General features: G+C 48.5%; 1 protein-coding gene across 7 annotated transcripts in view; it reads right to left on the reverse strand.

Annotated features, from left to right (window-relative positions):
- Nucleotides 1-16,639, reverse strand: part of LOC119458466 (cytochrome P450 2C15-like) — a 419,645-nt gene that overhangs the window by 72,870 nt on the left and 330,136 nt on the right. The window contains exon 2 of one of the 7 annotated variants that reach the window (XM_049671226.1): nucleotides 2,145-2,269. The exons of 4 other annotated variants lie outside the window; for them this stretch is intronic. The gene's annotated coding sequence lies outside the window, so the exon portion shown is untranslated. Of the gene's footprint in view, nucleotides 1-2,144; nucleotides 2,270-11,305; nucleotides 11,431-16,639 lie in introns of those variants that run through there. 2 more of the 7 variants (XM_049671224.1, XM_037720306.2) reach the window with 2 other exon arrangements.

Below are 16,639 nucleotides of genomic sequence, written 5' to 3' on the forward strand. Positions count from 1 at the left end.
CGGCCTTAGAGTGAAACAGCATGGTGCTTTAATAACTCTTAGGTCACAACTGGCACTTTCACAAGGTCTGGCCGAGAAAGATTGGAGAATAAGCGGGTGGTGCCTGTTGTACCGACACTAACTGGCTCTTTGAGATGATTGCCGTGCGTTGATGAGGTGATTATAATTTTCATACTATGGCACGCACCAACAACAGGTAATCGGCCACGAAGCCTGTCCGCATGTTGATTATGACGATGGTAATTTCTATATAGAACATACGAAGGACGGTGGGTTGGACAAGAAGCGGGTGGTGCATATCCTGTCAGCGCCAACTAGCTGATGCACACAATTGCCCCGTCTTTTTGATAGTTACGATATTCATAATACTACACATACCACAACAAAGGGACTTGCCAAGAATCAGCCGGTACACTTGAAATAGATAGGAAACACAATTAAATATACTAGGTTAAGATTTGTCACACTTCATAACACAGTTAGGCGGTAGCACTTGTGCGTGCCAGTTTTTTTTACGCAAGACGCAGGAATTAAATAGGCAAATTTACAGCATCTCATTAACCACTTCACTAACGCTTCACTTCACAAAGATCCTGCGATGTGCGTTGGACCTGCATAACATTTTTGTTAAACGTGGTTAAAATTTTGTTGATTGGATATACTTGATTCAGTAATCAAGCTGCATGGCGTTTATTTCGTTTGATTTGTATGGTAATATGGTTACGTTGCATTCTGGTCAGTTTAGTAATTCTTGAGAACTAGTGTAATACAGGGGTCGCGGGATCAAATCCTGACCACCGCGGCAGTATTTCGATGGGGGCGAAATGCGAAAACACCCGTGTACTAGCTTAGATTTAGGTGCACGTTAAAGAACCTCAGCTCGGTCGAAATTATTCCGGAGTCCCCCACTACAGCGTGCCTCACAATCAGATCGTGGTTTCGGCACGTAAAGCCCCATAATTTTAGTGCAATACAGTCATACTGTCTGTCGATACTTCCGTACAACAACGCCCAAGCACCTACCTAGCGGACGTTTCAGCAGTGCAGCATTTGAGAAGACCTTGAGATGCTTCGAGCCACACGCTAAGTATCCAAGCAACTACAACTACAAATGTAACAACTGTAAAATGTCCAACACGCTCTACCTTTAGGTATGGCAATGCGAGCACAACACGTTAACACAGCGCGTTTCCCAAACAACCGCTGATAAGCACTGAGAGGGTAATGCCGTTGTGTTTGAGTCTTGCTTTTAAACCTCCAAGGGCACTGAGGTCATAATAGCACTCAGGCCATAACTTCTACTACAAACAGTTTCACGAGCAAAATTACGCACTGCCACTTATATTTGAGCAATTTTTCCCGTGCAGTTTGCGGAGTTGAGAACAAGGCGGCATTGTGTCCCGCGTGCTACAGTGTAAGCTACGTTGTGTTATCCTTAAAGCATCGTTGTTGGCATTGACGCCGTTCCGGATTTCTTAGTTGTTTTACAGCAACCACCTGATTTATGGCGCATACTCTATTGTAGATATTTGCCATGCTTGAGGCTCATACACATCATTATTATGCTTGCCTCCTTTGCGCAACCGACACTGTTTTTACGAGAATAACCACGAATAATCTCACATCAACATGTCGCCAAGTTGTAGACACAACATCTATGCGATGCACATCGTCATCCTAGTCCACTCCAGCATTACTTCGGCCTTCTAAATACACGCACAAGCGCCACCACGATCACAGTTTGTGTGCAGCGCAAACCTTGCATTCAATGTCCAGTGTTGTTTATGCGAGGTAGAGTTGTGGGGGCACCTGGTTCATCAAATGCACACTGCTCTTTAAGGAGGTCACTACAGTTCTATCAATCCGGCCACTCCGCCTTTCCTAAGCCCTGTATGGGCCTCACGAAGGCGGAGGAGCAAATACTCCCCCCCCCCCCCCCTTCGCCTCTATATCAGAACTCTGTTGTGCCCGGCCATACTAGAACACTTCGACACCGCTTGCACGGAGAAGTGCTGGCGCACTGCGAGGAAAATTCCTCAGACAGTTTGCACATGGTGTGGCCGTGCCAAAAAACCCCAAACGTACCCCCTCTACCCAACCCTTCGTGGGAGGATTCGGAGGCAGCCCTGCTCGGCTGCTTTGACCTGATGGCCCAACGAGCCTTGGTCGAGCGGTCCCGGGCCGCGGTCGACGCCAATGGGCTCCCGTGAAGGGGAGCCCACCTAGTGTTTTGTACGGGGCGGCCCTTAAGGACCGCTCCCCACCCTCCCTGTAGAAAAAAAACTTCTGTAAATAAATGTTTTCAGTCAGTCAGTCCAGTATCATGGGTTCAAGTCACCAATGTAGCGTTTTTTTTTCTTCACCGTTGGAAGGTGGTGAAGCTGGAAATGGTGAGGTGGGCGTGATGACGACAAAAATGGTTTTCTCGTCGTCAGCGTAACATAATGATAGATGGACAAGGCAAAGCCAATTTCAAGCACTGTATTGCTAGCATAGTAAAATAGTGACAACCAGCAGGAAATACTAGTATCAGTAAGCATTTTAATGTTATCTGCCTTTTAAAATTAGTGCCGACTGACGTAGAGGCAGGCTAACATACGTAGGCACAGACGTATACACACTTTATCACATGAAAATACATAGTAGTATCAGTGCCAGTGTTTCATTTAAGAATATATTTGGTAGCCTTTTCAGGCAGACTAATAAATGTATTTGTCCAATAATGAAACCGAGGTGGCCCAAAATATTGTCACGTTTAATGAACAGGCGACTTCTAAAAGACGCCGTTAAGGTAAGTCCGAGTCACGGTGTAAGAAGATAGGTGCTCCGACGGCGCGCCCGCGCTGGGGCGAGAGAGCGGCCACTTCGTGTGACCGGAAGTGAGCGCCGCCGCTAGGGCCAGCACGTGTTCAGGAGGCCTTGGAGAAGCGGCACAACAGTGAATAATTTACGACCTCCGTCAGCATTTAAACACCAATACCCAAAGATATGCAATTTTTCATTATTTAGACGCCAATTCATGAGCAGGTAGAAGGTGTCATGCCACTTACAGTCAAAATACCGTCATTTCGAACACGAGAGAGACGCGTCGTCTGCTCGAGCAGACGGCGCGCTGCGCTTACCGCTGCTCCCCGCGTCGGAGTCAATCGGAATGTCGGCAGAAATATAAAGAGATGTTTTTCCAACCAAGTAGAGTCGTTTTAAGCAGGCGAACGACATATATTCATCTAAATAAAGCACTTCTGCCGCGCGTGCCCATAAAAGCGCCAGCAAAGCGAACGAAAAGTGGCCCCCCAGAACAGGTGCTGCCCTTTGCGGCAGTGGCGTGCGTAGAGTCACACTAAGTGGCCGCGCCTCGCGCCGCCGTCGGATCACCTTCCTTTTTACACCGTGGTCCGAGTCGCCAAAGGGCCAGCGCAGCACCGACAAAAGACCAAGGCGCTAGCTCGTGAACAACACTGTCCTCGTCTTCTTCTAGGAGCAAGTGGCACAAGCGCGTGGCATTATCCCTCCTCCCCGAAGAGCATCGACTCGATGCTAAACAAAACATGGACGGGCAGAAAGACTTGTCCCAGGAGAAACGTAATGGTCCGGAAACCACGACTATTATGGAGTTTGATATGGTTTTAACCGCACTACGTGCACAATCTCGGGCTGAGGTTTTCGGCGTCGTGCTGGCTGGGTGCTGTCAGGAAGAACTTCATAATTGAGGTCACTCACTCGCCGAAGCACTTTGTAAGGGCCGAAGTACCGACTGAGAAGTTTTTCCTAAAGGCCTTTCCGGCGGACGGGGGTCCAAACTAGCACTTGGTCACCCGGTTGGTACTCAACATGTCGGTGGCGGAGGTTGTAGTGTCGCGTGTCAATACACTGTTGTTTCCTGATGTTCAGGCGAGCCAGTTGGCGTGCTTCCTCGGCACGCTGCAGCGAAATGCTCAGTGTCTTGATCAAGATTCTCAGAATTGTGAAATGGTAACATCGTCTGCACTTCACGACCGTAAACAAGAGCAAACGGCGTGAAGTGTGTGGTCTCTTGCGTAGCGGTGTTGTACGCAAACGTGACGTACGGTAGTACCTCGTCCCACGTCTTATGCTTCGCGTCTATGTACATCGACAGCATGTCGGTCATTGTTTTGTTAAGCCTTTCAGTCAAGCCATTTGCTCGAGGGTGATAGGCAGTCGTCTTTCGGTGCGTGGTGTAACTCAGCTGAAAAACTTCTTCAAGCAGCCTTGCCGTAAACGCCGCTCCTCGATCTGTGATTACACAGGATGGGGCGCCATGACGTAGTACAATGTTTTGTACGAAAAACTGTGCAACCTCAGAAGCTGTGCCTTTAGGAAGAGCCTTTGTTTCAGCATAGCGGGTTTAATAGTCCGTGGCAATGATTATCCACTTGTTTCCGGAAGTAGACCATGGAAACGGGCCCAAGAGGTCCATGCCGACTTGATCGAAGGGCCCTCGAGGCGGCTTGATAGGATTCAGCAATCCCGCAGGCTTCACATTCGGCGACTTTCGGCGTTGGCATTCACGGCAGGCTTGGACGTATCGTTTAACAAAAGTGTCGAGTTTCGGCCAGTAGTACGATTTTCGTACCCTGGCAAGGGTTCGCGTGAAAGCCAAGGGGCCAGAAGCAGGCTCGTCGTGGCATGCGAACAGGATTTCGTCACGAAGCTCGGCGGGTAGGACCAAAAGATAGGTGTTGTTGCTGGCAGCAGAATTCTTCTTGTATAGGACACCCTGTCGTAAACAAAACGACGACAAACCGTCGAGCAATTTGCGGGGGCAGAGTAACGTTGCGGCCTTCTAGATGTTCAATTATTGGTAGCAATTCACAGTCTGCTCGCTGCCGTGTCGATACGTCTGCCCCGCTTATGGCGCCGAGGAAAGCGCTGTCGTCTTCGATGTGTTGATTGGCAGATTCAACAGGTGCGCGCGACAATGTGTCGGCATCGTCGTGTGGGCGGCCTGACTTGTACACGATGGTCAAGTCGTATTCCCGCAGGCGCAGGCTCCACCGTGCCAGTCGTCCAGAAGGGTTTCTTAGGTTTGCCAGCCAGCATAAGGAGTGATGATTCGTCACGACCTTGAATGGGCGGCCATAGATGTAAGGTCGAAAGCTTGGCAAGTGCCCATACGACGGCAAGACACTCTTTCTCCGTGGTAGTGTAATTGGACTCGGGTCGTGATAGGGTGCGACTGGCGTAAGCTATGACCCTTTCGTCGTTCTCCTGCCGCTGTACGAGCACCGCACCCAGACCGACGTTACTGGCGTCGGTATGAATTTCTGTTTCGGCGTCCTCGTCGAAATATCCAAGAACCGGGGGCGATGCCAGACGATGTCGAAGCTCGGCGAAAGCTGCTTCTTGTTCAGAGCTCCAGATGAACGGCGTGTCGTCTCTAGTGAGACGAGTAAGTGGTGCAACAATTTAAAGAAATTGCGTATAAAGCACCGGTAGTATGCGCACAATCCTAGGAAGCGTCGTACGCTTTTCTTGTCTGTAGGAGTCGTAAAAGCAGTTACACCGGCAGTTTTCTCGGGATCGGGACGGACGCCTTCCGCGCTCACGACATGCCCAAGAAACTTCAATTCTTCATAACCGAAGTGACATTTCTGAGGCTTTAACGTGAGGTTAGCCGATCGGATTGCCTCGAGCACTTGCCGCAGTCGCTTAAGATGTCCGGAGAAGCTGCCTGAAAATACGACCACATCATCAAGGTAGACGAGGCAGGTTTGCCATTTTATGTCAGCGAGCACCGTGTCCATCATCCGTTGGAAGGTTGCCGGAGCAGAGCACAACCCGAACGGAAGTACTCGGAACTCGTAAAGTTCATCCGGAGTGACAAAGGCTGTTTTCTCCCGGTCACGCTCGTCTACCTCAATTTGCCAGTACCCACTTTTCAAGTCAAGGGAGGAAAAATACTTGGCTCGCCTTAGCCGGTCAAGAGAGTCATCTATGCGCGGCAACGGATAAACGTACTTCTTTGTGACGTTGTTGAGTTTTCTGTAATCAACACAGAAGCGGAGAGTGCCGTCCTTCTTCTTTACCAGGGCAACCGGCGACAACCACGGACTGTTTGAAGGCTGGATGACGCCATCGTCAATCATTTCCTTGACTTGTCGTAGAATTGCTTCTCGTTCTTTCTGCCAGACACCATATGGCTGCTCGTGAATAGGACGTGCATCCTCGTAATTATCCTATGCTGCGTGATTGGTGTCTGACTGACTTTCGACGATCTAGCAAAGCAGTCCTTGAATTCACGCAACAGTCCCCGCAGTGCCGCCTTATTGTCCTCCGACAGCTCATTATTGATGTCGATATCTGGGACGCATTATTCATCGCTGTCGCTTTCTCCACAAGCGAAACACTTAATGACGTCCTCCCAGGCTTCAGCGTAAGCGACGGCAGTGCCCCGGAAGAGGTGTCGGTGCTCATTTGTGAAATTGGTGATCAAGACGTCATCTTGGCCATCCCTAACGTCAATTATTCCTCGAGTCACGCTAATTCCGAGGGTAAGTAGAAGGGAGACGTTACACTCTGCGAGGACTTCGCCTTCACGTATGCCCTCGGACGTTACCGGAATCATGACACTAGCATGAGGTGGTATCGTGACGCTGTCGTCGGAAATTCGAAGAGCGGCTGTGCGGTGGCTGGCATCTCGTGTCGTCGCTTTCTTTATAGAGAAAGAGATACAGCGTCGGCGGAGGTCGATGATGTCGCCACACTCTCGAAGAAAGTCTATGCCTAGTATTATTCACGGGAGCATTCTCGGAGAACAAGGGAGCTGTTCGGAAACGTAGAATTTTGAATCTGCACCCGAGAAGTGAACACTCCAAGCGGTTAGATGACATGTCCGCCAGCTGTCCGTACGTGCGTCCCTGTCCACGGCGTAATGACTTTCTTTAAACGGCTTGACAGTTTTCCGCTGATAATCCAATAGTCAGCGCCAGTGTCGATTAAGGCAGTAACATTTCGACCGTCGATCAGCACAGGTATGTTCATGGAAAATTCTCCAGCCTGAGATACTGGTGTCGTCAAGTCTCCGTCGGTCTGAGGTCGCTTCGATTGGATGTCTTCGGCACGTCCAGTATCAGCGGCCTCGCCTCGACAGGTAGCCAGCCAGCCAGCCATCCAGCCAGCCAGCCAGGTCGCTGACGTCAGCTTTCCAGGCGAGGACTCGGAGATGCTTGCGACATCCGCCTTGCACCTCCCTAATAGGATGGTCGTGGTGACGGCGATCGCGACTGGCGCCTTGATGACGGTGGCGCGTGCTGTCGGGCGAGAAAATCTTCAATCTCGGGTGGCCGTTGTCCGAAACGGGGTCGGGGTGAATTGACAGGAAACCCCTGGAGTCCAAGGCGGCGGTACTGGCACTCTCGGTATAGATGTCCCGCCTCACCACAGTGGTAACAGAGCGCGGATGGCCGAGCCTGTCCAAAATAAAGAACCGCCTGCGCTGACTGAAGCGTCGCATACGGGGTGACGGCAGGTAGGGGCACTGGTGCAGGGATAGGGGGCCCGAATGCGTCGGCATAAGTCGCACGCTGGTAGTCGCTCATGGTACGAGGTGTCACCGGCGACGGAGCGGTGCATCTTAAAACGTCAGCCTAGGTTGCGCGTCGAGGTTCACTTGATGTTGTGAAGGCCTCAACTGGTGGAGCGGCCTGAAGTGCTGCTTCGTTACGTGGTGCGCCGAGCACATGCTGCACTTCGTCACGCACGACGCTAGCGATGAAGTTGGCTGAAGGCTGCTGCGTCTGATGCAGCTGTCGCAGCTCGTCGCGGACTACTTCTCGGATAATCTCGCGAAGCGACTCGACGTCGGTCGTGAGAGCTCCTAGACCACTGGTAGCAGAGGAGAGATTCACTTGCCGATCGTATTGGTGCGAGTGCTGCTGCATGGCCTTCTCCATGACGACGGCGTCAGTGAGAAACCACAAGCGTTTTGGGCGGACTACGAACGAGTCCACCAAAAAGCTGCTCTTTCACTCCGCGCATCAAGTGACGCAGCTTCTTGTCTTCCGACATGGTAGGGTCAGCTCTCACGAAGAGACGCACCATGCCTTCCACGTACATAGCCACACTCTCGTTGGGTTTCTGAATGGTAGACTGGAGGGCCCATTCTGCTCGTTCTCGGCGATCGGAGCTGGCGTAGGTGTCCAAGAGCCTGCGGCAGAACTCACGCCATGTTGTCAGGACGCCTTCGCGGTTCTGGATCGACGTGCGAGCACCATCCAAAAGACAGAAATGAACGTTTTTGAGCTTCGCTTCGTCGGCCCATCCGTTGAACTCTGCTACGCGCTCTAAGTCCGCCAGCCAGTCTTCCACGTCTTCTAGAAGGTCGCCCTGTAAGGGACTTGGCACACGCGATTTTTGCAGCGTGTAATGAGGAAGTACCGGAGGTACCGGAGTAGCCGGCGCAGAGTTAGTCGAGGTTGTAGCGGACGTAGCATCCATACCTGCCGACGTTGTCGTCCTCTCAGGTAGCGGCTCAAACTCAGGGGCCAATCCCTGGATTCTCCGGCTGGTGCGATGTACTGGCGTGAGCTCCGGTAGCGATCTAGCGTTACTGCTGCTAGGAGGGGTCTGTTGCATGGGTCGGAATACCCAGCACCTCCACCAGAAAAATGTCACGTTTAATGAACAGGCGACTTCTAAAAGAGGCCATTAAGGTAAGTCCGAGTCGCCAAAGGGGCAGCGCAGCACCGACAAAAGACCAAGGCGCTAGCTCGTGAACAAGACTGTCCTCGTCTTCTTCTGGGAGCAAGTGGCACAAGCACGTGGCAAATATTACACATTCACCCACTACGTTCTGCCTGATAATGAGACTGCAGTTTTAAACAATGATTCCATTATTTTACTTACTTTAGCTCAACGTCAAAAGAGCAGCGTCATACGAGAAAAGCTGTTACCTACATCGCCTTGAAGTGCTTTAGAAACTTTCAAAAAAGTCGTGATATATTATTGTTTAAAAGCATGTATATATATCATGCGCACCATTTGTTCTTTATCAACAAGCACTCCCAAAGAGAGCACCGTGGTCTCGTCTTTATTGTGAAAATTATTACAGACGCTCATTACGTCAAGAACCACATCAATTCCGACTTATACCGGCGTACATTCCACGAAATGCCTTGCTGACCCCATTTTTCCGTCGTTTGTGGTGACCCAAACATCATCTTCAGTGCTAGCACACCTAAGGATTTTTTCTTTCTTGTGCCTAGAACATACGCCTATCTACGACCACAGCGCCACCCTGTCGTGCCACATTTTCCATAGCTCTCCGTTCCACTGTGCTCGACCTCCTCTTTTGAGGCCGCTGTTTCTGATACCACACACCTGTTTGACCACCCAGGGCCCACAAATTCTATCGTTATTTTACATATTTTTCTATTCAATGCATTTGAGGTGTTGCATGAAATGACCGATCCCGGCGGTAATCGCAGAATTCATCATTCGAGCCACGTCCGAATGAAAAACAGAGTGCAAAAACAATGAAAGATGAAGTATTAGAGAAAACGGCTCCACGCACACACTCGGCGTAGACCCGTCTGACCGAGCGCAGTCTGGCTCTGTGTAAACGCAGACGCGGACAACTGTTTTAGAAATTTGATAGGCCTGCCATAATATACAGCTATATCGACAAACCAAGGCTCCACCTGGCTGATTTGTGTTCCGGGAGGTCCGCCATGATAGTATATATAAGAACATTGTCAGACCATTGTCACGTAACAGCTGTTTCAAAAGTTTGCTATTGTGTGCCGACCGTTACACCAGTGTCCGTATTTTGAGCGCACTTTAATTCCACCACGTTTTCAAAATAGGCAGTAACGGCCTTTTCAACCAATCAGAAAGGCCGTAACAACACTCTGAGCCAATCACAGCTAACGAAATGGCAAGTTTGGCAATAAGGGGGAATTTGAGAAGGTACACAATAACACGGCAGGTCGCACGAAGCATTCGCGATGCATGAGGCAACGGCACAGAGAGTTGCAGAGGATTTTCTATCTATTCAGTGCAGGCGAATGCCAATCGCAGTAGGGGACTGCCCTTTTATTTCCGATACTACGTGCTCACTTGTAAGACTTTTTACAACCCTGCACCAAACGACCTCGTTCAATGTTTGCGCCGGTTATTTAAAACAGCAATGACGGCTCAGCAGAGCTTAGAAGATGGTTGTTCCAACTACGCGATTGTGTTACTTGATTTCCGACATGCAAAGCAATTGGGACTTCCTTGCTAAACAAACTGTTTAGGATCAAGCGCCTTAAAAAATCGCAGTTTGGCACTAGAGATACATTGCCGTTTTCAGGGTTTCACACGACGGGTCGGATTGCCAATTCAGTCCGCGGATGAACAGTATGCAGCTCAATGCTACCGAATCACGGTGCACACAAGAACGCCGCAGACAATCTGCTAGCGCCGAGGTTCGTTGCAGCTGTGCCACGTTATGGCTGTCTGTGGACTCAATCGGTGACACCTCCCGTTGTGTGAATCCAGCATCCCGTGCTACACAATTTCATGTTATTGAGCTGCATTTGTACCTAAATTATCTGGTAATGATACGGAAATGTTTATTGTGAAACTTACTGTTACAACATGATTTTTTCTTTGCGCAAAATGTCTAGATAGCCAAATAAAATAGCAAAATGCAGCTAATTAGGGTATCTATATGACTCAGCCCGATTAGTTACCGTACTGCAAACGTCCAGAAAGATTCCCCTGTTCCATATCCTTGTCATTGTTTGCAGCACGGTAGCTACGTGGATCCAATTGGGTTGAAACTGTACCGCAGGAAGATGGCGATTCATCAAAGTTGCCTGCTCAAACACGCTTCATACCACAGAGAACACTTTATAGGTATGTTAATTTTTTTAAATACCATCAACACTCTGCTTCACGAATTTGTGGAGCCGCACTGATCGTTGACGAGAGGCTAAATATAGGTGGAATAATCCCTCAGAACAGTGGCTGACATAGTCTCAAACAATTTTTTATACCTCACATCGGTTATCGAAAACATGAGACATGTTTAATTTAACGGCATATCTGTTTCTGTTCATAAAAGCAATTTGCTTAACATTTATTACGTAACCTTTCATTATGATTGCCATTGATATTTTCTTGCTGTATAGTATTTGAAAAGGAATTGAAATAAAATGTTAAACACAAAATATTTTATGCAGAAAATGTTACCTCTATGTTTTATCGGCCCCGGTGAAACTCTGCATACAAAAGAAATACTTCATAAAACTATCATATCAAAGCCATAGTGCAGGCGAAATGCTAATACATTTCAGCTTACTGTGGCAGCCGTAGAATTGCAGCAGTGCCAGTGGAAAGCACCTTATTCGAAGCACCGTTGCACCTGCATTTAGCTCTTTGCTGCAGCTTTAGATGAGCATAGAAGACTGCTATTCAGACAGAAGTAAACAGAAGTGAATATATATTTTTCAACCTATCTGACGTACGTTTGCAAAGCAGTGGTTTTAATACCTTGTTCTGAATTCCGTTAACGAGACCAGGCTCAGAACGGCTAGCTATATATTTTTTGTGTGTGCTTTGCTTCAGCATTTATAACATATGCTCTGCTGAAAACAAAATGGAACGAATGACTCACCGCTCTATTAAAAGAAGAGGCAAGTACATAAATTTCCACTGGAAGGCTTCCTTCTTTTGGTACAAAACAAATTCTGAAATACCGGGCACGACGACTCTCCCCCTATTAGGCCGCTCTTCACCGTAACGTGCATTCATATTGAACTCTGGGGAAGGTAGTTTAATGCCCAAGTGAAAGAAAATTATGAGCCGCGTAAGAAAATTGTTTAAGATAACGCAAACATACGGTAGCCTCTGATAAAATTGTTACGCTTGAAATACGAGTGAGTGCTTCAAGAAACGCTCCCAAAAAATTGATGTTTTTCATACAGAAACTCAAATAACCGCCGCAATTATCACTTTGCGGAAGTGACATACTATTTAGACTTCGTATTCGTATGCTTCCCCTTGCTTTTATACCTTGCCATAGGCCTATCTACAACAGGCGCACTTGCCTCTCCTTCGCTACACCCTTAGAAGAGGGGGGGGGGGGGGGAGGTAATGCAAAGCAGTTCATGTCCCCGCCAACGTTTGAAAGCCGGAAATGTGGCGCGTGGATTCCGGACCAACATCACTCGACTCTACAGAAAGCCGCTTGAAGTCCTGATAATGGGGTCTGGCCTCTGCACCAGCGGCACGCTGAGTCTCTACCAAATGTACTCTAATACTTCAGGGCACTCTTCACCGGTATGTACATAGCACGCAAGGTCTACCCGGTTCTATCTGGTAAATTTCCCAATCTCGAGACGTCTGCAGTACTCTTTCAAGACTTTATCTAGACAAACATTCGGACTAGTTGGTCTGTCAGACTAAGAACCTTAAGAGCGCTCGAGGTTCCCAGTAATTGCAAGACTGCTTTCATTTATTTGGCTACGAAAGGGTTTCTCGCGGTGAAACTAGAGCCAGCACGAACCGTTCGCTTCTCGCTGACGGCGCACTTCAACTCCCCAGCGTTGTGAAAGCGAGTGCTCGCTTACAAGGCTGCTTTCGGACTACCAACAGGAACACCCACGGATATAGCCTTTGGGATCTACAACACCTTTGAGGATCTCAGGGCCGTGGTCCTCATCTCGCAACGAGAAAGACTCAGCTTCACGCCCTCTGGTAGGGAGGTCGTACATGGCTTAGGGTATCAAATGCGCCAGCAATACAGCGAAAATGAACTCGTGCCTCTTTCCACCAATATCCGAACGGAACTCTACACCGCGCCTATACGGAAAGACGCAAACCTTTTATCACCGAGCAAATCACGACACCAGAGCTAGACAACTCACATAATAGTATGGAATGGACCCAGATGCACTTAACACACATGCAGCCCGCTGTGGCACACATCGCTTTTCGCTGGCCGCAGTTGGCTCGGCCCACAGGTCAGGTATCTTCCCCTGCGCCTCAGACATGTCATGGGGTGCTATGCCAGATGCGCCGAGTTTCTCGTTCGCACGAGTTTTGCCCGAGTTTGCTCGATGACAGTCAGCGAACCGAGATAGAATGAAACGCACAAAAACAGCAGGTAAAAGAAATTCAGCAGAAAGCCTTGTATGACAACAGGAGCTCACCCTGCACGGCATAGTGCTTCCGCGTTTCAAGCACACAAGGCTGCGCAATGAAACGCGCCAGCGCCGCGCATTGTTATCAACGTATTATCGGAACTTAGCAGTACCGTGATTGTCTCGGTGTTAATCTGTTTTCGTCAAGGGCGTTCTTCCTCTTTCGGCATTATCTTTCTATCCTCCATCGAATGCGAACAGGGTACATGTGGCGCATTCATGCGCCTACACTTTCCCTGAATCGACTACATAAAAAACAACAAATAAAATAACAAACATTTTCTTTCCCTAAGCATCTGTTTTTCGTTTTTAATGCTAAGTGTTTCTGAGGACAAGCGGAGATCGAGAGAATGATTAAAGTTTGCACTTTTAGCTGCGAGTGGCGAGTGTGAGGCGAATGCTCACAAGCGGATACAATCTAGAGGGTCGCACGCACGAGTGAGTTCATACGGTGAGCAGTTGCGAAGGGCGCTGCAGTTCTATTCTAGATAAAGTCAGTCATGACAATGACCTGACCATTACCTGTCCGTCAGGAGAATGGCAACGCAGCGCCGCGGTATGGCTGTTCACCGCAAGCGCTTCACTGAGGCTATTAAGGTGGCGGTCCCACTCCGGCGGCACGAGCCCCCCGTTTTCAGTACTTTTGGAGCATCCGTGGCGGCTCTTCTACTTAGGATATGAAGTTGTCGTATAAACCATAAAAAGCTTAATTCTTGTAGATTCCAACTATATATAATATCAAGAAATTTATTGATTTGATTTAGAAATAAATGTTTAAGAACAAGCGTGAAATACATGGTTTTTGCGAACTGTGTCTCAGTTGTGACCATATTTAGAAGAAACTACCGCACTTACTGCATTGCGGCTTGCTCTGTAGCTTTAGGACATATTTATCTAGTTCCTAGACATAGCAAAAAATTATTAATTTTTACTTTTTGGATAATTTGCTTTTGAAAATTGCCAAATATCGTAATCTTCTGTTGTAAACAGCCCCACAACTACATGTTCAAGGAAGCTAACTTTTGGATAAGGTAGAGTTCATGAAATTTACATTTAGGACGCAAAATTTCATTCATGTAACTTTATTAGTTTTCCTAATAATGCGGCCGAAATTAAGCAATATTTGGAATTCTGGTTTTATTTTTGCCGATTTTTGCGGGAAGGTACTAAAGCTACGAAGCTGCGGTTTAAAACTAATAAAGGTACATGAACGAAATTTTGCGTCCTAAATGTAAATTCCTTGAACTCTAGTTTATCCAAAATTTTGCTTCCTTGAGCATGAAGTTGCCAGGCTGTTTACAACAGAAGATTGCGATATTTGGCAATTTTCAAAAGCAAATTACCCAAAAAGTAAAAATTCAAAATTAATTTGCTACCTCTAGGAACTAGATAAATATGTCCTAAAGCTACAGAGGAAGCCGCAATGCAGTAAGTGCGGTAGTTTCTTCTAAATATGGTCACAACTGAGACACAGTTCGCAAAAACCATGTATCTCATGCTTGTTCTTGAACATTTATTTCTAAATCACATTAATCAATTTCCTTATACTATATATAGTTGGAATTTACAAGAATTAGGCTTCTTATGGTATATACCACAACTTTATATCCTAAGTAGAAGATACTGAAAACGGGGAGCTCGTGCCGCCGGAGTGGGACCACCACCTTAAGGCCGCCGCTTGATCAACTAAAAATGACAAACTAGCCATAGAGACGGTAGCAACGGCTGGCGCTGCAAAATGGCGGCACGGTATTCGAGGGTTAGTAGTGACGCAGTACAGTCAAAATGTTCCAGTTTATATGCGTGCTCGAAGCCGCCGCGATGCATTGCGAAGAACAGCGTGCTGCCCAGTGACACAGTTCATCACTTGTCATCGCTTGCCCAGTGAAGGCGCCTCCACGCGCATATCCGCAGAATTTGAGTGTCTTGTTCACTCCAATGCACTTGCCATTTGCCTCTGCTGCTGAGCTTATAGCGATCGCAGATTGATACCGTAACGAGAGCGCAGCAATCGCATTTTTGAGGGTGAGGGCTCTTGTGTGCAGTTCGGAAATTAGACTTCGAACACAGGAAGGTGTTTCAACTGTTTAGTGCGTCGTGCTTGTGATGAAGAAATGACATCGCACTGAGTGTATAAAAGGGAGCGTTTCTCGACGCTGATTGTGTTTGTGACACTGCGGCTCCGATACATCACCGATGACAGAGCAGCCATCTCAAATGACAGCTGCGATACGTTGTCATTTGAGTACACTACGCAATCCTCAGAATCGTTGTCCACCATGTCGCATCGACGCCTTGGAAGCAGCTACAGTGACATGTCGATAAATATTTGCTGTGTGCTACGCCTGCCATAATGGCGGCAATGAAACCATATTGTCAGGCCATCACAGCCTGCGAAGACATATGCATAAGCCAGCCGAAGTCGACGCTTTGTTTTGATACTGGTGCTGAGGAAATCACCGATGACAGTGCTTTGCGCGTGTTTTATTTCGGTGGTCAAGATTGTTGATGCCTCTCAGCTGAGCACCTCGTCACTGTTGCCGAAAAATAAGTTGGGCGGAGCCCAACCGTGGTGGCTGCGCGCACAAGTTACAAGCGTCGCGCGGGGTGAGACCTATGGTTTTGATCGACGGGCGAACTCGTGCCAAACTCGTACAGTCGCGATCAATTTGAAGGTGATCACTGTTATATACGTACCCTTTTCCTCGTATCACTCAAGTTTCCCCACCACATCAAAACGCAGTCGCATTCCAATTACGGTGCGCCGGGAAGCATCAACCACGTTACCGGACCCGTCGGACAGGTTGGCGACCCCCACCTCATGCGCCGCATGTCGAGCTATCGTCTCTCTCCCTGCTTGACTATTCCCGAAAGTGCAACGGCAGGCGGGCACGGTTCCAGGTAGTTGAGCGCTGGTCCCGAGCAAAGCGGTTTTGCAGCTCTGAAAGGTCGTTCGGGAACAACCCGTCTCCTCTAGCTGAGCGCTTCCAGGCGAGGAGGCAACGCCGGAATCAAGCCCACCATCGGACAATTGAGCCTTTGGAGCGTCCCCATTGGCCGAATATGACGACACTTGCACGGGCCAATACCATGGGAGGAAAATGACACCTTAGGTGGCTCAACGATTGGCCGAAAGTGACGTGACCCCGAGAGACCGAAGGGGTTAAAAGAGCGACAAATCGAGGAGAGGGAAATTCCTCTTCTTGCCACGGGCCGCAGCATCCGATTTGCAGCTGGCCGTCGATCCCTTTATGACTGTTCCTTACTTTGCATTATCACTGCAAATAATGTAAATAAACCCTCGAGTTTCTCCCAAGTCTGCCTCAACGTCCCCCAGCTCCTGCAACCAACTCCTACAAGATCCAATATCGCTCGAGCTGCGACCAAAACAAGCCGCAGCGCCACGTTACGTCACCACGTTCCGTGGCGAGGGAAACATTGGAGTAGCTTCCCTCTGTTGTTTCGCCGTTTCTTGAGCAGCTGTCATTCCC

This window comes from Dermacentor silvarum, chromosome 7 (genome assembly GCF_013339745.2).
Source record: "Dermacentor silvarum isolate Dsil-2018 chromosome 7, BIME_Dsil_1.4, whole genome shotgun sequence".
NCBI lineage: Eukaryota > Metazoa > Arthropoda > Arachnida > Ixodida > Ixodidae > Dermacentor > Dermacentor silvarum.